General features: G+C 41.8%; 1 protein-coding gene and 1 pseudogene across 6 annotated transcripts in view; one reads left to right on the top strand and one right to left on the bottom strand.

Annotated features, from left to right (window-relative positions):
- Nucleotides 1-1140: 1140 nt before the first annotated feature.
- Nucleotides 1141-13496, bottom strand: LOC122459185 (annotated as a pseudogene).
- Nucleotides 13497-13958: 462 nt separating this feature from the next.
- Nucleotides 13959-23952, top strand: part of CYRIA (CYFIP related Rac1 interactor A) — an 83239-nt gene continuing 73245 nt past the window's right edge. For 3 of the 6 annotated variants that reach the window (XM_038395158.2, XM_038395156.2, XM_038395167.2), the window contains exon 1: nucleotides 13961-14050. The gene's annotated coding sequence lies outside the window, so the exon portion shown is untranslated. Of the gene's footprint in view, nucleotides 14051-23952 lie in introns of all 6 variants that reach the window. The other 3 variants (XM_038395148.2, XM_038395146.2, XM_038395174.2) reach the window with 2 other exon arrangements.

Raw genomic sequence — 23952 nt, forward strand, 5'->3', positions numbered from 1 at the left:
GAATGTATATTCCTGTTTTTGTGTCTTTTTGTAACTTAAGGTTTTGCCTAGAGGGATTCTCTATGTTTTGAATCTGATTACCCTGTAAGGTATTTACCATCCTGATTTTTACAGAGGTGATTCTTTTACCTTTTCTTTAATTAAAAAATTCTTCTTTTAAGAACCTGATTGCTTTTTCATTGTTCTTAAGATCCAAGGGTTTGGGTCTGTGTTCACCTGTACAAATTGGTGAGGATTTTTATCAAGCCTTCTCCTGGAAAGGGGGTGTAGGGTTTGGGGGGATATTTTGGGGGAAAATGTCTCCAAGTGGGCTCTTTCCCTGTTCTTTGTTTAACATGCTTGGTGGTGGCAACATAGGATTCAAGGACAAGGCAAAGTTTGTACCTTAGGGAAGTTTTAACCTAAGCTGGTAAGAATAAGCTTAGGGGTTTTTTCATGCAGGTTCCCACATCTGTACCCTAGAGTTCAGAGTGGGGAAGGAACCTTGACACCAAGTGGGAACTTAAATCCCCAAGTATATCCCCCTTCTGAAATCTTCCTGAGTATCTCACTGATTCTCTCCATAGCTATCCTAAGTCTTCTATGTTTGGTCTATATAGCACAGTTATCTGCAAATAGGGTAATACTAATTCCTGCCTGTATATTCCCCAGAAAATCATTAATCATAATATTAAACAGAGTGGGCTGATAACACTCCCCTGTGGAGTGCCATTAATAAGTTTATAAATATTCGACAAAGCCTTGCATAATTCTATTACTTAAAAGTCTCTTACCCCCCAGAACACTCTTCCTTTTATTCTACTTCCTGCTAGTTTATACAGCAAGCCTTTCCTCCATAGCACGTCATATACTTTTTCAGTGTCCAGAAAGACAGTTATAATAAATTCTCTGTTCCTCCTGGTTTTTTCTATTTGCTTCTAATCTTACAATATTATGAACTGTGCATATTCCATTCCCGAAACCAGGACACAGTTTATAATTTCATTTTTCCAAATATGCAACTAATCTCTCATTTATCATTCTTTCCATAATAAGGACAATAGGTCTATATGCAGCAGTCTTGTAATTTGCCAGGTTCTCCTATTGGTATAACCACTGCTTGCTTCCTTTATGCTGGTAGTATTCCCTTTCCTCATGTTATTATATAATTTCAATTAAATTTTTAAACTCCCTTATAAGATTTCCTACAACTGTCAAGCAGAAATAGTCAGTCATCCTACATTTTGATGAGTCTCTCTTGATAACCCCAGATCTGGTCATCTGACCTAGCATCTTCTGTAACCTGTGCTCTGAGAAGATTCAAATAATCTATATTTCTCTCTGTAGACATAAACGGTCCAGTTTCCTTATTTCAAATTCTGAAGTATATATGTTTCTGTAATAAAGGATATAGAGAACCTGTTTGGTGATAGCCACTTAATTCACACACATCTGGGATTTCATTTTGTGACAACAGAACCTGACACCTTCTATAATTACTGTACTCATAGATTACCCACATTCCACCAATAACTTGAATTGAAGGTATTTGAGGATTGTATCCTTGGAATTGAAGATTTAAGATTTCTGTAGTAAATTCAATTTTCTTCCCCTTGAAATCTTCCTTTTCAAAGAGAACTATGATTGGCTCAGAAAGCTTAATGTGTATAACGTATAGAGATTTAAGGCTTGTTTGGGGTGGACATCCCATTGCAGACAATTAGGATAGGTTCCTTCTTCTAACACATACTGACTACCAGAGAAATCTTCTTTATAATATGCAATCCAGCTGCCACCCAAAGTCTTTCAAGATGTTATAGCAAATGAAACATCAATATAATTGGTGTTTTTCTCAAATATTTGACTGTAACCTTTGAATTCTGGTTATGAAAATAACTGGACATTGAATTTCCCCATTTGGCTATTGATGGTATCCACAATTATGGACTGAACTGAAGAGATCTTACAATTTATGGCTCGCCCAAGCCTCAGTGCTGGGATACAGTCCTCTATCAAGTATGTATTGGTCTCCTTAAAGTCGGGATTCTCATAGACAACCCACTCTCCATTTAACACATTTATGGATTGTGTCCTCAGCCATTCCAAGTGTCTCTCAAATTAGAAATAATTCCTAAAACATCAATATTGGAACCTTTAGTCCCAAAGTATTTTTCACTGATCATATGGGGGTTTGTGCAATCTCCTAGAATATGTTGCAGTGACTAGCTCTTCACTGTAACCACCCCAATCTTTCCATTCCTGGTACACACCTTCCTCCAGCAAATGATGACCTGCAAACTAATTTCTTGTAAGCAATCCAAATGCCCCCCAACACTTTTATGGACCTAACTGATGTCAATGGCAGTGTCTTCTTTTCTCCCAGTATTTCTTTTTGCTTTTCTTCTTCAGTAGGTGTGAGTATTTCTGATTCCAGTTTCATATATTTCCCCTCCAAGAGAGAGTTCTCATAAATTATTACCTTTGGTTCACCAATGGATTCAACGTTGTGGCCATCAATTTTCAAGGGTCTATCTCATGGACCTAATCTATACTTCCATCTTCTCCCAAAACACTAAATTAGGATAATCACCAGGCTCTAACATTAAAGGGACTCCCTGGAAACCAGGTTCTTCATAAATTAGCCCTGTGCTCCAATTTACCTTTAGAAAACAAGTCTGCTGCCTTGTGCCAAATATACGTTTCCTCTTTGTTGTCAAAAAATGGCATTACAATTCCTACCTCCTTCTGGTTCCACATACAACTCAATTTGGCAGATTCTTTACTACATGTTTAATTTAACTAGTCATTGAAAGCTTAGCAAATTTACATTACTCTTTTTCTTCTGAAGTATTTTCACTTCAAATATTAGTGAGTTCCTGTTCTCCTTCTTCCAGATGAATAGAGGTCTTTCAAAATTTGGTTTCTCATACAGAATTCAGCTTTAACTATGTACCATTCTTGTGAAGGTTTGTTTCACTATATATCAGCATCTGTTCAGGTCTGGGATGGATTTTATTTTAGCTGTTTCCTGAAAATGACTCCCCATTAATAAACCAGCAGGGACATTTGGTTCATATCAGCTAGATTTTAATGAGCTTGAGAAATTTTTGTCAGTGCTTTCATAGTTTGGCATTTGTAAATTTAGTCCTTTTTTGACATCTGTTTGTAAATATTTTTCCATGTGACTTGGAACTTTTGAATATGACAGGGTCTCAGACCTTTGAGGTATGTTGAATGGTCTGGCTGCATCAAGTTATAAAGCAGGCATCCCTGAGGAGTCAGCTGTGAAAGTTGTTCTGATGGTGTTTACTAAGGTTACAAAGGGAGTAAATATCTTTTCTTTGGTTGTAAATATTAGCAAGCTTGAGAAGACAGTACTTTTTCTAGACGGAACCGCTTAATTTCACCATCTTTACCATCCTTGTTCTCTTTTCCATTTACTTCCTGAATCAGTGCAGGTTAATCTCTTTTGGACTTCAGTAATTTGAAAAGTGTACTTTGTTCTGTAGACGCACGCTTGGGTCTGACTCTGGCTTCAGTTTCTAGGCTTTGTACAGGTGAGTCGCATCATGCGCGCGTTTAACTTATGCAAATTCTACTATACGCTCTCGGCAAAAAAAAAAAGAAAAAGATACCTGTAAATAGTGCGGGTGATTCCGCCCACCATTCCACTCAATGAATGTGAGTGAGCGTGAGATGGGAGACGTGAATCTGCTGTTCCCTCAGTCAGTCTCAGTTCCCACGTGCCTCTCATAGTGTCAGCATCTCACCGCACTGATTGTAATTCTAGTCTTTAAAGCTACGTATTTTTCGTACAACATTGCCCCTAAATGCAAGCCAACTACTTCATCTGGTGCTCAACCGAAGAAACAGCTATCTGTTCCAACGCTGGAGGAAAAGCTGGCTGTGTTGGACTTATTGAGAGATGGTATGTCAGTCTTCAACTTGGCGCATAAATATGACTGCAACGAATATAGTGCCATCAAGATTCGAGAGAGAGAAATTCATCAAGCTGTGGCATCATCCTCCAACTTCTCGACCAAGGCGTGATTCGCTGTTTCAAGGCCACGTTCACGAGGCTTACGTTCTCACGGATACGTAGCACTGATGCTGATCCCAATCTTAATGTGATGGAGTGTTGGAAGTCCTTCAACATTGCTAATTGCATCACTTATATTAAACAGGCAATGGGTGCAATCAAGCCTGAAACAGTCAATGCATGTTGGCAAAACCTATGGAAAGAATATGTGAATGATTTTAAGGGTTTCCTGACCATTGACAAAGAAGTGAAATGCATTGTTCAGGTGGCCAGGCAAGTGGGTGGTGATGGCTTCAACAACATCCTTGAGGAAAAAGAAAAGGAGTACTTGCGGCACCTTAGAGACTAACAAATTTATTAGAGCATAAGCTTTCGTGAGCTACAGCTCACTTCATTTGATGCAGCCATAGAGAAACATTGACTAACAAAGAGTTAGAGGAACTGATAAAATCATCTACAGAAGATGAAGATGATGACGATGAACAGGAAGAGCCAGCAAGTTGCAATCTTCAAAAATTTGCTCAAGTCTTCCAAGCAGCGAAACACTTGAATGATTTAATTTCTGAATATGATCCCTCTATGGAATGAAGCCTCAAAATCACACATAGTATTATGGACGATTTGAGACTGTATCAATAAATGTTTGAGCAGCTCAGAGACAACAGTGACAGTTGCCGATCACCATGTTTTTCAAGGAAAAACAACCAGCAGCAGATGAGCCTACGCAATCAATTTCTTGAGCTGAACCAGAGCCAACCACTTCGTCTACGCCTTGCTCTCCATTACCCAAGCTCTCTGTCACCTCCATCTCCTAGAGCAACATCAAGCCCTGATGACCCCCTGTAATTACTCCTGTAATTAAAAATACAGTACTGTAAAATTATATTTTGCATATGTACTCTTTATTATATACTGTATGTTACTGTATACATTATACATTTATACATATTACTGTACAGGGTTGTACAGTATACACAAAACCATGTACAGTATACTGTACTTTATGGGTGATTTAAGGGATTTTCAAGGGTAATTTTGACTATACGCGATTTTCGCTTTATGTGCTGACTTTAGAACCTAACCCCACGTAAGATGTGACTCCATTGTATTTTAAATTACAAGGCTGATGCTAGGTTTCAGAGTAGCAGCCGTGTTAGTCTGTATTCGCAAAATAGAAAAGGAGTACTTATGGCACCTTAGAGACTAACAAATTTATTTGAGCATAAGCTTTCGTGAGCTACAGCTCACTTCATCGGATCCTGTGTTTTTTCTCTCTTCATTCCCAAAATAAACTAAACACACTGGGATTAAATTAGGGTTACCATATGTCCGTATTTTCCTGGAGATGTCTGGCTTTTAGTTCTTAAATCGCCATCCGGGAGGAATTTTTAAATATCTAAAAACGTCCGGGATTTTGCCATTCTTATTTTTCCCCAAAGAAGAGTTGATCATTCAAGAAAGAGAGTGAATGTTGATCATTTGAGAAAGAAAGTGAATTCTGATCACTCGAGAGAGTGCCCGCTTTTTCCCCCTAGTTCCCAGCGCTTGCACCGCAAACAGCTGTTTCGCGCAGCTGGGAGTGAGGGGGGATGAGGGGGAATGCGGCGTGCTCAGGGGAGGAGGCAGGACCAGGGCAGGGATTTGGGGAAGGGGTCCAATGGGGCAGGGAGGGGGTGGAGTTGGGGCAGGGACTTTGGGGAAGAGGTTGGAATGGGGGCAGGGAAAGGGCAGAATTGGGACAGGGCTGGGGGCGGGGGGGCACAAGCAAATACCCCTTTCCCCCCCGTGGAGTGCTTTGTTTTTGAATGTTCAGATATGGTAACCCTAGATTAAATACTTTCTCTAAATTGTCTTCATGAATTGGAGACCTTGTAAAATGGATTGCGGGGGACTTTGGAAGCTTTGGCCTTTCTTCTTACGGGCTATACAAATTGATATGTCTAGATTTTTGATAGTTTTAGTAAACTTTTTCACGTAGGATGGGGACTCGAAAATGCTCTCATTATTACCATCAAAAACATTCCGAGTGTTACTTGGACTCTTCTGAACATTGATAATATTTTGCTCTAATGTCTGTATGTTTTCTAAATTACTTTTGTTATACTTCATGTTTGTAGACACTGACTCTTCTGTTTTTTGTCTTTTTGCCTTCATTTTGTATTTGAGAAAGCATATTCTGCTCTTATTCTGATTCTTTGGAAACTACATCAGATTTTAAGGGATATTTATAATCTTTACAAGGTGAAGTGATCTCTGTGTTTGATAACAATATTTGTTCTTCATGTTGGTGAGATTTTGAGGTTCTATTAATTGTTCTATTAGCATTATCTTGGAAGATTTCATTTTGGGGGGTTTGTAAAGATGTTATTTTAGATAACAAACTGTCCTTACTAATAGTGATGGGTTCTACATCTGCTTGTCTTAAAGAGCAAGCACTAGCATCTGCTTTGCTGGTGTGGTTAAAGAGAAATCCCATAACTTTAGTTGTAACCGTAGATCTGGAAACATCTAAACATAAGTTTCTCAGCTCTGAGCTGTCTAAATCAGAACCTGTTTGTTTTTCATTTGATTTGTCTATTTTTCCATGTTTAATCCTTTGAATACACAAGAGAGCTTCTCCATCAGAGCTCCATTTTTACACATTTTGCTGTCTTGCATTCAGTTTTACTTCCAGAAAGTGAGCAAGTGACCCACATTGCTTTCACCAGAAGCTGTGGGTACACCTCCCTTTTCCACTGAAGTATTTTTTGCTGTTGGTTTTATTGTTTATTGCTACCACAGGTTGGATAAACTGTCTTTTTGGTAAAGAATATTTTACCTGACTCTTCAAACTAGTGGGAAAAACAGGGACTGCATAAGATTGACTCTTTTTAAATTATGTTCTTCTGAATGGGGGTAAAGTTTGGAGTTGTTTATTTTTGTCAGATTCAATTTTAGGTGGTCCCTTGTGATTTGATCCAACCTGTATGTCCTGGTTACTCAAGGTGGAAGAATTCCATTCAGGAGTCTGTTGAGATTTAATTTTTCTTTCTGAGTTGGTTATCTTTTCTGAAACCACATCAGAAGAAACAACGTAATCCAAAACAGGATCTTTTTTTGCAGTATTCTCAGTCTGATTTCTCTCTCCATTTAGAGTGTCATCAAATGACTGAGATTTTCTCCTCTTTCCAGATCTCCTAGCAACAGTTTTTTATCCAATGCACCTGTATCATCACAAACTTCTCCTGATAGGTATCTAATGTTAGAGCTCTAGCAGGATACATGCATTCACTTGATTTGGATTTCACACCGTGGCAATTCCTTCGATTTTGCATTTCGGGATGTGTGGACACTTACACATTCATTAGTTGCTTGTTAATATGTTCTTTTCTAAATCTTTACTAGATACATTATTCAAATTTCTGATGAAATCTAGCATTGTGGAATTAGAAGTATCTAGAACAGGCTCTTTTTCTAGTTCCAATATCTCCACTCTAAAAAACATGTTCTCTGAAGGTGACCTAATGTGTTTCGGTGCTGCTGTTCCAATCAGTTCACCACTCACTGTCAGAAGTGACTCCCTTGCTGCTCCATTCTGAAATATCATGACTCAAAGGTGTTATTTCCTTACTGATATTATTGTGTCTCTGCAACAGCATTCCAACTTCTTGCCTCCTGCACATACAGAGTTTTACATTTTTTCTTTAGGTCTTCATTATCTATTGATTTCAGTGAGGTTGTATGCTTAGGAGGATTTAATATTTGGACTTGAAGAGGGTTCCAGTGAATTTTTGGCATTTTTTTCTCCTCCCTGAACTAAGCACGTTTCCACGCTTCCCCAAAATTGGTTAATTTTTGTTCTCTTCTTTGAAGGAATCTGGAGACTGTGCTTTGCAATTAAAAATTTCAAGATTGGGGCCCAAGTCATTAGGGTATGGCATGACCCTCTATGTACAAAGGTGAAAACCATGTTCTTAAACTTACTTGATTTGAACACCCAAACAAAATATTCTGCAACAGTAAAGGTTGCTCAAGTACAACCACCACCCAGACATGAAAAATAAGGAAGTCCACATTTATGTCAAATACATGTACACAGCAACCAATCAACAGTTTATAGAAAACCCTGGCTTTAATATGTCATCCATCAAACTCCTAAGCAAATACCCCACCAAATAAACCTTAACTCTGTCCCCATAGTCCAGCGCCCTTCTGTTCTCAGCTTCATTCTTTTATACAGGCCCAATCTGCTCCTTCCCAGCTGAACTTTATCTTCCATTAGTTTATTTTTCCCTGGCTCTCCTTCAGGTGCAGAATATAAGCCTTATTGACCTAATTTAACCTACTCTGCCTTATGTGGTGGTGGACACCCCGTCATAGATGCCTATGATTTCCATAAAGTTTTAAGTGCAAGTTCAAATTGGTTAGATGTTTCTAATTCATGGGAGAACATTAAGCCAGCAGTAATAGCTAAGGCCTACCTAAAAAAATAACCTTTGTACTATGCTCTGAAGGTCGGTGTACTGAGCTGTATGAGCAGCTATTGCAACAGTCAGGTCCAAACCTGGTAATTCCATTGTGAGCAGGGTTGAGCTCTCTTTAGATGATATGTGAAGTAAAAGGGAAAAATTGGTTAAATATCAATAATAAAGCCTCTGGACTAGATACTTAACTGATGTAAATCAGCATAACTCAATTTCCTTCAAGGGAACTATACAACTTTACACCAGATGAGGACCAAGCCCAAGTGCCTGATATTCAACAGGTATAAATTAATGGAATTACAGTAAATTACATGATCTGAGAATATGGTTCAATAGACATTATGCAGATTCTAGTTTGGGTGTTTCCATGGAAACACATTTGCATGTATAGTATATTGGTAAATAATTGTCAATCATTTACCAACTCATTAAAATAACAAGAGGGAAACATATTTCTCCTTTTCCTTTAACAGGTTTATAATATGAACTGTGCAATAAACAAAATCTAAACTTTACTGTCAATATTAACATTTACTTGTGGTTCTTCAGTTTTCTTCTTTACTGTTATCTCTGTTTTAATTCAATTTCCAATTTAAAACAATATATATTTGTCTTCCGTTATAACAGACCCATATTACTGAGTATACGTGTATATTTTATTCATCCATCTCAGTAAAAGAGCATTCAATTTTAAAATATTTTCTTTATTGTTAAAATGGCTCTAAAATATTACATTGTAAATGGAAATTGGTTTCACTAAGTCTGAAACCACTTCTGAAGCATAAAGACTTAAATGGAAAAAACGCTTTCCAGCACTGTATTGGATTTAAAATAGCAGTATTAGGTGAGACACAAAAGGCCTGCTGGAGACAACTGGTCAGATTCAAAGTGTTTATTCTTCTCTAATACTGATATCATTTTGTATCTGTTGCTTGGCTAGTGGTTAGAGTTTAATGTAGTTCTCTTAATGTCAAGGTCTTAAACTTAATACAGAAGAATGGTTCAGTGGTTATGGTCCTAGCCTAAGACTTGAAAAACCAGGGTTCAATTTCCTGCTTTTTGTGTGATCTTGGCCTTCCTGTGCCCCACTTCCCTGTCTGTAAAATGTGAGTAATAGTACTTTCTTGCCTCAGAAGGGTGTTGTGAGGACAAACTCATTAAAGATTATAAGGAGCTTAGACACCATGGTGATGGGGACCACTAAGTATGCATTATGTGGATATCCTCTTAGTATCTATTCCTATCCCCTACATTCATCTCATGTATTCTAGTTAGATACTGGAGAAATCTGGGGTTTTAAAAGAAAAGTTCACCCATGGCCATGATGTGGCAAAGCAAGTAGAGTTAAAGTAGCTTCAGCAACCTAGCATACTGCCTTTATGTGGATGAAAGGCTAGAGCAGGGGTTCTCAAACTTTTTTTGTTGGGCTTCCCTTTGAAAATATTTCAGGCTCTGATGACCCCACCCCAAAAAGTGATAGGAAATTACTGTACATACTCATAAGAGCACTAAATGAAGCATGTAATCATTATCCCTGCAGTCAAAGATGCTGAAGCCTTTCAAAAACTGTAAAGCAACAGTTTTCAGGAATAAATATGTGGACATTTAAGAAATACAGGGTTTTTTTGCGGGGGTGGAGGGGAATAAACAACAGGACACAGTTTGGGGAGCTGGAAGCCTTTTCCAGTGATTTTGGCAATAATCATAACATTGTCCCAAGGACTGTGGCTTTATATGCAACTATATACAAACAAGTTTCTGGATACTTAATGCGAACGTGCTGCTTCTTTAAGGACACAATTATTTTAATCCAGGGAACTGATATCTTTACATCACTTTTGCCCAGTATTTATTCTTTAAGTACATCAAAGCTGAAAAGCCAGATTTGCATAAGTAAGTGGTTGGAAATGGGAGAAGCACTTTACTTGCTGCAGTTGAGATTTGGGTATAGGCTGCTTTGAGAGAAACTCAGAAGTCAGCCAGAGGCTGGGATTGGAATTGCTACTTCAGAACGGAATCACATGAGATGTCAATCAATTCCTCTTGAGTTTTCCAGGTGAGAGTTTTATTAGGAGATAACTGGCAGTCAAATAGATTCCTTATCCAATTAAAGGAGGTTAGGTCACAATCAGTAAAATATTTCAAAAACTGGGCTCAGAGTGTAGAGGCATGTTCAGTTACATGTTCTTGTATATCCCCTATACTGACATCATTGGATGAGAATTCCAGGAGATTGTTCAATGTTGAAAATATTTGAAAATTTTTGTTGTTGACCTGTGACTTCAAGAGATCCAGTTTTTTAGTAAAGGCATTAATTTTGTCATTGAGTTTGAGAATGTTAGTTTATTTTCCTTGTAGTGACTCATTCAATGAATTTAAACAATCAAAAATGCCTGCTAGATATGCGAGTGCTACCAACCATTTGATGTTACTTAAATGCTCTGGCAGAGAGGAATCCACTTCAGTCAGAAAAAAACGCACTGCATCTCTCAGTTCAAACAGATGAGTTAGAACCCTTTCCTGTGTCAGCCAGCAAACCTCTGTGTGCAGTAATAAGTGCTGATGTTCCAATCCCATTTCTCCAAAGAGACTTTTAAAAAGTTTGTGAATTCAGTGGCTTTGCTTTAATAAAAATAACAATTGCTACAGCTTGATTCAAAATTGATTTAAGATAAGGATCCATGTTCATGCTAGCAAGAGCCTCCCTGTGAATCATTCAGTGTCCACTAGGCTTCTGGGTCCACTTCTGTAAGTCTGCCTAGAAGTCCACGCTTGGTACCAGGCATAGCTTTTGCAGCATCAGTGCAGATTCCTACACAGCTGTTCCAGTTAATGTGTTACCCCATTATAAAGGAGCTTAAATATTTCCTCTTACATAGTATATGTCCGCAGTGCCTTGCAGAAGAGAAAGTCTTCTTTACCTGTGTTTTCTCAAATGTACCGAACATAGACCAGTAACTGTGCTGCTTCTGAAACATTGGTGGATTCATCAGCCTGTAAGGAAAAGAACTTGCTCTTGTTAATCCTTTCTATCACTTGCTCTCATATGTCATTGGACATATTGTCAGTATGACAACTCATTGTATCATTTCATAGTGGAATGGAGCTCAGCTGAGTGGCAGAATCTTTGCCAAACATAATCTCACATATTTGTTTAGCCGCAGGAAGAATAAGAGAGACTTTTTTGCCCTGGTGATTAAAAGAGAAACACCATAAGATGCCTCCAGAGTTTTGGCTGTCACAGTTGCTGATTTATGTATAACAGTTTTTTGTTGCTCAAGTTCATGAAGATTTCTTTTAAAAAATTCAACATATACAAGTCACTGAATTTCATTTGGTTTTAGGCTGTTATTGCCCAAACTTCACTGCACAAAGCACACTGGGGACTTGAATATCTTCTGAGCCAGAGTAAGTAAATCCAAATGCCAAAGAAAAATGAGTATTTTCTGTTTTTGGGGCTTTTTTACCACTCAGAGTGGTTTCCTTTGTCAGTGAAGACCCCGGGGTTCAGATGTGCATATGTGTGTCAGTTCAGCTCTCACCCAAGGAAAAGGGCACCTTGCTTGCTCTGCCAGCTGAGCACTTGCTCTGGCTCACTGCCTGGCCACCTCGCCAGCCCACTGTCAGTCACCTTCTGCTGCCACCGGCCTCTCTGCTGTGACTTCTGCAGGTCAGTTTCTTAGTGATTTTCAGCTCTTTGCAGGCTGGGCAGAAACACTGCCCCATCAGAAGCAATTTCACCTCTCATCTGAGCTCATTTACATAACAAAAATGCTCCTCATGAAGCCTCTTTAGCTCTATCTTTGAACAGTGGGGAGGAATAGGTTAAACCAGGCTGGGGACCCTTTGGGAGTGTCCACATTTCCTGGCTAGGATACCTGTCCCCACCCCTCTTACTTTCACAGGGCTCTGGCATTCAAGCCCCTAGCTTAACAAGATTCTTTCAGCTGAAGGTGATCCCCCTCATTTGGGACAGGTTAAGCACAGTTCTGCTCCCCTTTATTCATACAATACCGACAACAACAACACTGATAACAGCATTTCACTACCCCTGCAAGTGATCTGTAATCTAACACCAGCCAAAGTGGATTACTTTGAGCAACACTGCTCTATCTGCTGGATATCTAAGCAGAGTAGATGTGTTTATGTAAATACAGTCTGCTCCTGAAGTCTCTCCCCCGCCCAGCTAGCGGTCGGGGGGGGGGGGGGGGAATTCATTCAAACCCTGCTTACAAATATGCTACACAAGGGTCACATTCCATGACAACAAAGCCATTGCTTAGGGAAGTGACACAATCAAAACGGACTAGTTGTCATGGAAGGCCTAGCTCTGAAGGCAGAGCCACCGCCACCAGCAGCGCAGAAGTTAGGGTGGCTTGATATGCAATTGCCACCTTTACCTCTGTGCTATTGCTGGTGGCAGCGCTGCCTTCAGAGCTGGGCACCTGTCCAGCATCTGTCACTCTCGCAACCCTCCTTTTGGGCTGGGAGCCCCAGTTTGAGAAACGCTAGGCTAGAGAATCCATTTAGCAGCAGATCGCACCTTCCTGCCCCACCATCATACATAGCCCCAAAACAGGCATCCCAAATCTTGCCTTCCCTTATCCATTAGAACTACTCCAGTACCAGCCATAGGTCTTGACTTCACTACAGTTTTTATCGGGATAGAATACAACTGTGACGTTTGTAAAGTCTGTGCAACAATTTAAATATCTTGGTTCAGTGTTGAGCCCTGATGGAAATCTGACTGCGGATGTTAGAAGTCACAGGAACAGCACGGGATGCAAATGGAGGGAGCGGATGGGAATTCTCCGCGGCGAGAATATGCAAGGAAAACTAAAAAAAAAAAAAAATAAAAATAAAAAGAAGGTTAGGTCAGCCATGACGTACGGGTCGGAACGATGGCCAATGGGGCAGAGAGAAGAACAACTGCTTTGCGCTGCCACAGTGGGAATGCTTTGTGGGTGCTGGGTGAGATGAGGTGATAAGCTATGCAATGAAATGGTACCGGCCATGATGCAGGTAGCCGCTATTATGGAAAAGCGGAGGGAATATTGCCTGAGAAGACTGGGTCAGTGCGTGGTTTACTCCTCCGCTTACACTGGGGCTGAGGGGTCCCAGGGCCTGTTTCCCCACCTTACACTGGGATGGGGGGGTCCCAGTGCGTGTCCCCCCTTTACACTGGGGTTTGGGGTTTCCAGTACCAGTTGGGAGGGGGGGGGGTCTCCGAGCTTGTTCCGCTCCCTTACGCTGGGTTTGGGGAGGGTCCCGGGGCCTGGTCTTCCCCCGCCCCCCCGGGTTGGGTTGGTCCCAGCGCCCGCTGTCGGCCGGTTAGCTCGGTGAGGGGGAAAGTGGGAACCCGCGGCCCCGTCTGCCAGGAGCGAGGAGGCGGGGCTGGGGGCGAAGTGCCCGCCCATGGCGGCCTGGGAGGCTGTGATAGGCCACTAGGCGGAGGGGGTGGAGCAGTGTGCGCCACGCCCCCTTGGCTGGGCGGGCGCTGGGGCCGCCGTCGCGCGCGGGGGGAGGCGTTGGTGCGGCTTCCTGCTGCCGGCGGAGCACAGCGGCTCGGGTAAGGAGAGAGGCGGGCGGGCGAGGTCCCTGCGCCCCGCGCGGGGAGAGGCGGCTTGGGGCCCGAGTCGCCGCTTGCGTTGCCCCGGGAGACCGTGCGGGTGGGCGCTGGGACATGTGGGCGCCGACCAGGCTACGGCTCCGCTCTTCCCTGCGAGCTGCCCCCGCCCCCGCCGCCGCGGAGTCCAGCCTCCCCCGCCGGCACCGGGCTTCCCCCCCACGCCTCATTCGCTCTGGAGGCGGGGGGCGACCAGCGCACTGGGCTGCTTTCCTCCCCTCCCCCCCGCCACTTCACTGGGCTTTGGGTGGGGAATGCGGGGCTAACCCGTGTCTTTCCCCCCGGTACATTCGGGGGTGGGGCGGGGGGCTGCAGGGCGCAGTCTGCTCCCCCTCCCCGCGTACGCGGGGGCCGCAAGGCCTGGTCTGCTCTCCTGGGGCACCTGCGGAGCTAGCACCGCACAAACACTTAAGCGAATAGAAAAGGAGGACTTGTGGCACCTTGGAGACTAACACATTTATTAGCGCATAAGCTTTCGTGGGCTACAGCTCACTAGCTCACGAAAGCTTCTGCTCTAATAAATGTGTTAGTCTCTAAGGTGCCACAAGTCCTCCTTTTTCTTTTTGCGAATACAGACTAACACGGCTGCTACTCTGAAACCTGTCATTAAGCGAATAGGTGGGCAGTCACATCCCCAAAGCGTTGACGCGTTTATTTCAAACTATAGCAGGTGGATGAGGCAAGCAGAAGTAGGGTGTGTGTGTGTGTGTGGGGGGGGGGGGAATAACGCACACGTATTTGGGTGGTTGAAGGAGAGGGTCCTTCATGTCCACTGGGCTCTGCGTTGGTGTCCTTTTCCCCCCTTTTATTATAGTTTGTGCGTCCCGCATGCTGCAAAATGTATTTTAGGCTTTGAACTCACCATTTGCCTATAAATAGGGTGAGGCAGTACCAAGCTGAGACGCCATTCACCCTCTTTTCTTTTAAAAACAAAATGTATTTTGATTTCATTTCAATGCATCCGATGAAGTGAACTGTAGCTCACGAAAGCTTATGCTCGAATAAATTTGTTAGTCTCTAAGGTGCCACAAGTACTCCTTTTCTTTTTGCGAATACAGACTAACATGGCTGCTACTCTGAAAATTGTCCCCCTGTGATCATTGAGACTGCTCAGGCCTCACCAACGCAGGAAAGTTTTACCAGTTACATTGGGATAGTTGTATCTGTCTAAGCCCTCTGAGGACATTCCTATTCTGGAATAAGGGTGCTTTTCTTTTTTAGCTTAAACCTCTTTCCAAGTAACGTAAACTAAACCAAAAACTGCCTCTTGTATCAGAATGGAGTGTACTACTGGTATACCTACTGGTTTTAATTCATTCTCGGGTTATACTGAAAAAAACTTTTTCTTCTAGCTGCTGTGATATCTAGCTGTAAAGTGTCTTGAGAAGGCTTTTCCTAGACTAAACATGAAAATACTGAAGTTAGTTATGAGGATGGGTGGAAAAGACTTCTGTAACATTGACTCCACCCTCCTGGTTGAATCCCTAAACACCTCTCTATATTGTGATGTATCTGACATTGAACTGTTACCACACTTGATTTACTCATTTTTCTAATTTAGCTTTAAGGCAGTCTTCCTTTTATTTTATTGATCTGGCTTTCAATAAAAGCTCTCAGCATTCCTGTTTTATGTACTGACATTGTGTATATATTCCATAAAGCACTAGAAAGACTTTCACTTTGCACTTTTTTCCCTTTTTTATTTTTGTGTTGTCCTGTCTTTTTTTTATTATTATTATTTTATTTTATTTTCCCCCTTCCCTTCTCCCAGCATCTCTCCATCTGCTTAGTTAGAAATGTATAATAATCTAAACCTCATTTTCACTGTGAGCTCCTACCTGGAGGAATGAAATGCATTTGTCACATAAGATTGGAGAAAATAAAGCTAATTCCTTGCCTATTCTATAAGGTGTGATGATGTTAAATTTTCCTTTTTGGTAAAGTATAGAGAATATTTGTACACCAGCAGTTTTGCATTTTTCTCTTAGACATTATTTCTGTGTGATGACAAAGTTTCTTTCCTAAATCCCCATATGCCATATGTTTAGTTTAAATAAATAAAACTATGAAACCCTATAGAGACCAGGAATTTCTTAATCCTCCGAAGGCTATATTGTAATTTGTTCGTGGACATAAAAGAAAATTACAGATTACATGAGAGTAACATTAAGAGTTTGACTTAAACCCACAAAAGTGGAAACTAACAGTTAAGGCTAAAATTCTTCCAAACATTACATTTTTGCCTAACTACTGCAGCACATCTGGTTTATAAGATTGTACCTAAATGCAGCTAACGATATCCAAGAGTTTCAGGATTGCTTATTAATTTATTTGCGTTCTGAGTACTTCATATTTTAATTTCCTTTTATGCTACCCTCTTGTATCCTTTATGTAGTAACTCTTGAATTCCTGTTTCCTTCCACCCTCAATTTAAAAAAAAAAAAAAAATTGAAACATTAGAAGCCATTAAAAAGTCAGTACTTGTTAGTCAAAAGAAAAAATAAAGGTAACACATAGGGGGGAAACTGTAGTGATGTTGGATTAGTTGGATACCATTGCATAGTAACCGTTGGCAAACATTGACACTCTAATGGCCATCAGAGTAGCTCTAATTGTCATAGTGCTGGGGAGTTTCTTTATTGTCAGTGTGCTGAGGTTTAGAATGTCTTCATAACACTGCTCTATATGCTCTGCTTTTGTCTGGCCAAAAAAACATGTTTAAAATTAGTGTTTAAAAATGCATCTCCAAAGTATCTGGGCTACACAGTGCAAATCATTTAGACTAGAATGAAAATTTCCACCTTCAAATAGAAATCCTTTTTTTTGCTTATGTACAAATAACTTCAGACTGGTTAGTCCTCTCCTATCAGTCACATTTATATACATATCTGAATATCCTGTAATAATAGCTTTTAATTTAATTTGTTTGTGTTGGGCATGATGCAAAATGCTAGTGGCCTTCTTTAAAACCATTTTAAGACTACATTCAGAAACTCCCTTTCCGCTACATACATAAAGTTTGATCATTCATTTGCTAATTAATATTTTTCTGTCTTGTAATATTCAAAATCACACTTTCACTTTTCACAACTTAATCAGATTATTTAGCTGTAATTCTGATGATCTGATATTAAAATCCTGAAAATAAATTTATTATGCTAATGTTAACCCTTAACTTTAATGTCCCAAGTGGACAATAAAACATGTAGTAAATATTTGGGGGCCAGAACCTGCTAGTACTATCCATGTATGTAGTTCTACTGACTTAACTGCATGTCATGGGTTTGGCCTGTTATTAATACTCTACTAGTAGTACATTTCATGAATCTCATTCCGTTTTACTCTTGTTCCTGGGTATGGTGAATAGAGAAAATAATGTGAAATGAGTGAGTTAAAATATTCTATATTGAACTAGTCCGAAAGCTAAGAAAAAATGGGGTAAAATGGAATTTCTCTGAAATTATACATATGGTGCAGGCTATTGGGTTTTTATTTGTAGTTATAAAATTCAAACCATGATAGACAATAGTTTCCATAGAAAACGGTGTAGGACATAATACTGTGAGCCACTGAGTGACCTCCATTTCAGTGAAAATGGAGAGCATGCTTTTATTTTTCTGTATGTATGTTTGGTGCCTAATCCTAACTGGAGTTTTTTGATGCTACCACAATACAAATGATTTATTGACATAGGACAGTTTTTTGGGGACCATATCTGATTGATTATGGGGGCACTCATACTCAATTCAGGTGTTTTTAAATGTTTGTAAAGTTTTTGTTAATTTTGAGTTCTAGCAATGGCCAAAACAGGGGTAATTTTTATTTTAGCCTAAATAAATATCAGTCAATACCAGTGAGATTCATATGAATAATCAGTTTTATTTCACAAACTGCTTTAATAATATACAATTCAGTAAAGTACTTTAGAAACTGCTGAGGTATGATTATCTAACTTAGCTCCTGAGTTATATTGATTAGTCATTTCTCTGGGATTTCACTGTTTGTTCGCTCTCCTAGTTTATAGTTCTGTGTGTCTCCATGCAAATCAGCTTGCAGGATTAGGGGCCTTAGTCAATAGGAATTGTCACTGAGCTTGAAGTGAAGTGCACAATAAATCTTTGCCAGGTTGAGCCCTAGATGTTTGAGAGATTCCTTTTTGTGAGTGTGCAATTGTCTATGGCAGAGGTTCTCAAACTGTGGTCCATGGACCACCAGTGGTCCGCGAGCTCCATTCAGGTGGTCCGTGGATAGTTCCCTCTAAGGTGCACGCCTGGGCAGTCGCACACAGGAGAATGAAGGGCCACCCACCTAATTAGTGGAGCCGTGCAGGTGTGGCTCCACTAATTAGGGTCCTGGACCCTGGAGAAGAACAACATGTAAGGGGAGTTGGTGGCCTTGGGGGGAATAAGGGGTAGGTGGGAGGGGGCAGTGGGGTGAAAAGAGGGGAATGTGGGATGTGCAGGGCTGTGGCGGCCAGAGAAAGAGAAGTCTTTCCCCAGCTGCAGGGCTGTGGCTGCCGGGGAGCTCAGCTCTGTGGCTGCTGTGGCAGGGGAGAGACCCCCTCCTTCCTAGCCCCAGCTCAGAGGCTGCTGCGGTGTGGGAGGGGGGAAGAGGGAAGAGACCCCATCCTTCCTAGCCCCAGCTCAGAGGCTGCCGCACTCGGGGGGAGAGGGAGAGACCTTGCCTCCTTCCCAGTCCCAGCTCGGGGGCTGCCTCAGCGGAGGAGAGAAGGCACATCTATCTCATTAGAAAGATAAGACTACTGATATTAAAATATGAGTTGTGCACTTTTATTTGTAGACCACAAAATGTTAAGGGTTTTTTTTTATATAGAGCTTTTTATCCAAAGCGCTTACAATACTTAACTAGTGGTACAAACAACATTTGGAAAGATCATTAAGTGGTCCGCCGAGACCCTCAGAAATTTTCAAGTGGTCCCCCGAAAAGAAAGTTGGAGAACCACTGGTCTACGGTACGATTCTGCTAGTACTGTAGACCATTCTACCCAGAACTATCAGCAATCCTGTTTGTTGTGGCACTTTATTGTGGGAATAAATATTGGCCCAGTTTATGAATGTATTCCTCCTTCAGGGGTGGCCAGCCTGAGCAGGAGCCAGAATTTACCAATGTACATTGCCAAAGAGCCACAGTAATACATCAGCAGCCTCTCATCAACTCCCCCCCCCCCCCCCGAACCTTCAACCCACTGGTAGCCCTGCCAATCAGCGCCCCTCCCTCCCAATCAGCTGTTTCATGGCGTGCGGGAGGCTCTGGGGCAGGAACAGGAAGGAGCGAGGACATAGCAGGCTCAGGGGAGGGTGCAGGAAGGGGTGGAGTGCGGCCAGGGCCTGTGGCAGAGCCAGGGGTTGAGCACTGAGTACCCCTTGGCACACTAGAAAGTTGGCACTTGTAGCTCCAGCCTCGGAGTTGGTGCCTGTACAAGGAGCTGCATATTAACTTCTGAAGAGCTGCATGTGATTCCGGAGCCACAGGTTGGCCACTCGTGTCCTACTTTGATCTGGAGGACGGTATTGATGTGGCATGAGAATGATTGTATAGGGTTGTGGAGTGTGTTTATCAGATTCCTGGGTTTAGTTCTCGTCAATTAATGAGTCATAATTGGGCCTTAGATTTTGCATTCATAAACCTTCCTACTCCATTTACTCCTGGGGGAATTCTGCACCAAAAAAATTAAAAATTCTGAGCACTATATTTTAAAATTCTGCATATTTTGTCAAAATACAATATAATCATGCCGGTTTCAATTATTTTGGTAATTTATTTCAAAATATCTCTCAGCAAGTATGTTCATAACAATACAGACCAAATAAAAAGATTCTAGTAATTTTTTTTGACAGATTCCTTACTAGGCACATTAATACAGAACTTTGAGTTATTTAAATTACACTACATAATTGTATTTCCTTCACCTGTCAGAAGCAGTGCAAAGGCTTGGGGGAGTCAGGGGTAATGGAGGACCTGAGAGAGGGAGAGTGAACCTGGAGGGTTATTGGGTATGGGTGGGAGAAGGATGGATCAGATTTTTGGGGTGGGGAGAGAGAGGTGGGATTGTGAAGGAGTTGGGAAGCCTCCTCTATGCAGACCCTGTCTGAGCCCAAGCCTCTCTCATTCAGTCAGGCACATGTGCCCCTGTTCCCACACCCCCGTGGGTCTCTGCAGCCTCTTCCCTATTACCATGTGTCCCTGCAGCCTCCCTCCCCATGTGACCTTGCACTCCCACTCCCATTCAGCCCCTGGCTCAACGCTGTCACCCCACAGGCTCCTGAGCCTACGCCCCAATGTGTTCCCCCTCTCCCACTAGTCATTCTGAACCCCAGTCCGTGACCTCCCACTGCAGCCCTGCGTGCCCCACTCTGTCCTAACCTGACTTCATGGTTAAGGTGCTGTGATGCACTTCTACTCTTGGGAGAATTCTGTGCAACTGTGCGCATACAGATTTTTTTTTTTTCCCCCAGAGAAAATACATTCTGCCCCAGAAGTGCTGGAGTTCTTCCTTTTGCTAACTAGAGGCCTCTGTGGTGCCAGAACAGCTGGCTGAGTTCATGCTGCTAGCTGTTCTGATGCCAGAGCAACTTCTGGTGGGCAAAAGGCAGAAAGGAACTGCAGCACTTTTTGGGCAGAATGTATTTTCTGTGGGAAAAATAAAAATTATGCAGGACACATGAATTCTGCACATGCATACTGGTGCAGAATTCCCCCAGGAGTATCCATATACTATTGTGGTGTTTCAGTGTTCTTAAGGGGGGATTGTAGGCATGCATTGGCGTTTTAGGACATAGAAGGTCCATGGAATACTGTAGTTCCCTGATGCTTTCATTTTGAAGCAAATTTATGTGTAATGCATGATTTGGAGGTTTTTTTAGTAGGAGTTTTTCGTGGAAAACATGGCATTTTTTTCTCTCTAGATTACCTTGTAGGGGCATTGTGCTTCAGTAAGTCTAAGGCAAGACTTGGCCAGATTATGACAAGATAATTTGTATATCAGCTGACTCTTTTTTTTTTTTTTCTTGAAGTTTGTTTTTAGTGAGAGCTCTCGGTAAGAGCACAGTTTGAGCAGTGTAATTCAATCATTGATGTCTAGGTTGAATGTGGCTGATTGGATTGATACCTTGGTCCTTTCTCCTATGTTGTCACTTGAAGGCATGTGTTTGAACATGTAGTATTTTGTTTCACAGAGAATGAATTGGTACATATGCTAATTAATCCACCATCATTTCCATTTTGCAAAAGCCCAAAGTTCCATCTAGGATGTCACATTGAAGAAAAGCTCTGTGTAAGCTCAAAAGCTTCTCTCTCACCAACTGGCACTGGTCCAATAAAATATATTACCTCAAAATACAATATAATCATGCCGGTTTCAATTATTTTGGTAATTTATTTCAAAATATCTCTCGGCAAGTATGTTCATAACAATACAGACCAAATAAAAAGATTCTAGTAATTTTTTTTGATAGATTCCTTACTAGGCACATTAATACAGAACTTTGAGTTATTTAAATTACAATACATAATTGTATTTCCTTCACCTGTCAGAAGCAGTGCAAAAGCTTGGGGGAGTCAGGGGTAATGGAGGACCTGAGAGAGGGAGAGTGAACCTGGAGGGTTGTTGGGTATGGGTGGGAGAAGGATGGAACAGATTTTTGGGGTGGGGAGAGAGAGGTGGGATTGTGAAGGAGTTGGGAAGCCTCCCCTATGCAGACCCTGGCTGAGCCCAAGCCTCTCCCATTCAGTCAGGCACATGTGCCCCTGTTCCCACACCCCCGTGGGTCTCTGCAGCCTCTTCCCCTATTACCATATGTCCCTGCAGCCTCCTTCCCCATGTGACCTTAATCATTCTCATGGCTCATCTCTGAACCCTCTCCAATTTATCAATGTCGTTCTTGAATTGTGGGCATGAGAACTTGACACATTATTCCAGCTGCAGTTGTAGTGCCAAATACAGAGGTAAAATAACCTTTGTACTCCTACTCCAGATTCTCCTGTTCATGCATCCCAGGATGGCATTAGTTCCTTTGGCTACAGTATCATATTGGGAGCTCATGTTCAGCATATTAACCACCATGACTCCCAAATCTTTTTCAGAGTCACTACTTCCCAGGATAGATTCCCCTATTCTGTAAGTATGGCTTAGATTCTTTGTTCCTATATGTGTACACTTACATTTAGTCATATTAAAATGCTTATTGTTTGCCTCACATCAGTCCCTGGAAAAACCATGCAGCAGGTCCTCAAGGAATTGATCTTGAAGCACTTAGAGGAGAGGAAAGTGATCAAGAATAGTCGGCATGGATTCACCAAGGGCAAGTCACGCCTGACTAACCTAATTACCTTCTATGACGAGATAACTGGCTCTGTAGGTGAGGGGAAGCAGTGGACGTGTTATTCCTTTACTTTAGCAAAGCTTTTGATATGGTCTCCCATAGTATTCTTTCCAGCAAGTTAAAGAATTATGGGCTGGATGAATGGACTATAAAGTTAATAGAAAGCTGGCTAGATCATCGGGCTCAACGGGTAGTGACCAATGATTCCATATCTAGTTGGCAGCCGGTATCAAGCAGAGTGCCCCAAGGGTTGATCCTATGTCCGGTTTTGTTCAATATCTTCAATAATGATCTGGAGGATGGCGTGGATTGCCCCCTCAGCAACTTTGCAGATGACACTAAACAGGGAGGAGAGGTAGATGCACTGGAGGGTAGGGATAGGATACAGAGGGACCTAGACAAATTAGAGGAATGGGCCAAAAAAAATCTGATGAGGTTCAAGAAGGGCAAGTGCAGAGTCCTGCTCTTAGGAGGGAAAAATCCCATGCACTGCTACGGACTAGGGACTGAGTGGCTAGGCAGCAGTTCTGCGGAAAGGGACCTAGGGGTTACAGTGGATGAGAAGCTGGATATGAGTCAACAGTGTACCCTTTTTGCCAAGAAGGCTTATGGCATTTTGGGCTGTATAAGTAGGAACGTTGCCAACAGATTGACGGACGTGATCATTCCCCTCTGTTCGGCATCGGTGAGGCCTTATCTGGAGTACTGTGTCCAGTTTTGGGCCCGACACCACAAGAGGGTTGTGGAAAAATTGGAAAGCGTCCAGCGGAGGGCAACAAAAATGATTAGGGGGCTGGAGCACATGACTTATGAGGAGAGACTGAGGGAACTGGGATTGTTTAGGCTGCAGAAGAAAAGAATGAGGGGGGATTTGATGGCTGCTTTCAACTATCTGAAAGCAGGTTCCAGAGAGGATGTATCTAGACTGTTCTCAGTGATAGCAGATGACAGAACAAGGAGTAATGGTTTCAAGTTACAATGGGGGGGTTTGGGTTGGGTGTTGCAGCACTGGAATGGGTTACCTAGAGAGGTGGTGGAATCTCCTTCCTTAGAGGTTTTTAAGGTCAGGCTTGAGACAACCCTGGCTGGGATGATTTAGTTGGGGATTGGCCCTGCTTTGATCAGGGGGTTGGACTAAATGACCTCCTGAGGTCTCTTCCAACCCTGATTTCTGTGATTGTATGCTTGTGCCCTGTTTACTAAGCGATCTATATTGCTCTGAATCGGTGACTTATCCGCTGCATTATTTACTCCAACTTTTGTGTCATCAGCGATGATTTTGTAGGTTTTTTTTCTTGTTTTGTTTTTGTTTTGTTTTGTTTCTTTCTTGTCATTGATAAAATGTTAAATATTGTAAGGCCAAGAACTGATCCCTGTGAGATGCCACTGAGAAAACACCCACTCAGTGGTGATTTCCTGTTTAGAATTACTTTTGCAGTTTTTAATCCATTTTATGTGTGATATGTTAATTGTATATCATTCTGGTTTTTAAATCCAAATACT

The sequence above is a fragment of the Dermochelys coriacea genome, chromosome 3 (genome assembly GCF_009764565.3).
Source record: "Dermochelys coriacea isolate rDerCor1 chromosome 3, rDerCor1.pri.v4, whole genome shotgun sequence".
NCBI classification, from domain to species: Eukaryota; Metazoa; Chordata; order Testudines; family Dermochelyidae; genus Dermochelys; species Dermochelys coriacea.